This window comes from Carlito syrichta, unplaced genomic scaffold (genome assembly GCF_000164805.1).
Source record: "Carlito syrichta isolate Samal-C Ts95f unplaced genomic scaffold, Tarsius_syrichta-2.0.1 Scaffold135982, whole genome shotgun sequence".
NCBI classification, from domain to species: Eukaryota; Metazoa; Chordata; class Mammalia; order Primates; family Tarsiidae; genus Carlito; species Carlito syrichta.
In genome coordinates, this window is record NW_007080078.1 from 22,933 (window position 1) to 24,720 (window position 1,788).

Below are 1,788 nucleotides of genomic sequence, written 5' to 3' on the forward strand. Positions count from 1 at the left end.
GGGACGCTCACAGCCACCGCAGCCTCGACCTGCTAGGCTCAGGTGATCCTTCTGCCTCAGTCTTCCAAGTAACTGGAATTACAGGCACGAGCCACCATGCCCAGCTAATTTTTTAATTTATTGTAGAGACGGGGTCTCGCCACGTTACCCAGGATAGTCTCGAACCCCTGGGCTCAGGCAATCCTTTCACCTCAGCCTCCCAAAGGGCTGGGATGACAGGCATGAGCCACCATGCCTGGCTTGTATAAACTCATTATGTATACTAAAATATTAGTTTTTTGCCCTGTCACAGATATTTTTTGCTGATGCTGATGGTGGTGTTTGTTCGGGGAGTTTCACGTGCTTGTGATCGAGCCTCATACCTATGTTTTAGATCTCTGTCAATGCAGATCTGTCCATCTCTTTCTTTTTGGCTCTGCCTTTGATGTCCTCCCACTCCAACCTTATGAAAGGCTTCTCTGTGCCATTGAGGACTCCAGTGGCCTCAGTGGCCCTTCACCTCGGGCAGTACCACGTGCGCCCTCCCGGCACTGAGCTGCCTCAGCGGGCCTCGTCTTCACCATTCACTCGGGATTTCTCCTCGCCTTTTCCTCCTCCACATCCAGAATCGTCTGTGTCCCGAGGTCCTCCAACCCAGCCACCCCAGGAAGCCCCTCCTTCCTCAGTCACCTCCGTGGACCACCTGATCAGAGGCGCCTGCTGAACCCAGAGCAGTTTCCTCCTTCCCAGGAGACCCAGGTTGGGTCACGCTGCTCTTCCCGGAGGCATCTGCAGGGCCCGAGGCCCCAGGACTGGAGCAGGGAGCCTGTGGCTCTGGCCTGCCTGAGAGCATCTGGGGCGGAAGGAGATGGGTGCCAGCTCCCCACACCCTACCTCGCCAGGATCGTTATCAGAGTAGATCAGTCACCCCCAGCACAGGAAGGACAGCCGGGTGCTTGGAGCTCCACCAAGGCTTCCCCTTGTCATCACATCTTAAAATGCTGGAGCAAGAGAGAAACCAGAGAGCACTCTCCACCCCCTTAGTGAGGTCTGAGACCCGAGTGGGGGAGTTGCCATCCACAACAGAACCCACCCCTGCTGGTGGGCACACCCGTGCTGTCTCCACTCTTTGTCCATTACCTCGCCTTGCCGTGTGCCAAGCCCTGTAGCTGGCCTCAGAAGTGTAGAGTGTGTCTAAACTTACCTCCTGGCCCTCTAAGACCTCACTGTTCAGCTGAGAAATGTACAATGAGTCATGGTGGTATTATGAACGCATGAATAGAGGTCTGGACAGGTGCTAGAGGAGTACAAAAGAAGGATGACAGGTCCTGGCAGGAAGAGGGACTGGAACATTGGAGAGAACTTCCTGGAGGAGGAAACATTTGAACTGGGCTTGGAAGCAAAGGGGGATGTTTGCTGTTAAGGGCAGGACCACAGCAGGGCACGGGCACAGAGGTCAGAAGTGCAGTGTGCTGCTGAGTGGTTGGTGGGTGGTGACCAGGTTTCCTCTGTGCATGCCCATTGCTGCCGCTGGAAACCCCTTCCCTGTCCCTGCCCCTGTGTAGACGGCTGCTGTCCATAGCTCTGTGCACTGGTCCTCCTCCTCCCTCCTAACCCCCAGTGAAATGAAAGAGGGCTCCTTCCACCCCTGCATCACGCCATGGACTTCCCTCACCACGGTGATTTGGCGGCGAGAGGAGGGAATGGGACTTTCCATTCCATTCTACTTGTATAAACATACAGGGTACATGCATGGTTTTGTCACGTGGATATATTGCACAGCTGTAGACCTGGGCTTTGTGTACTCAA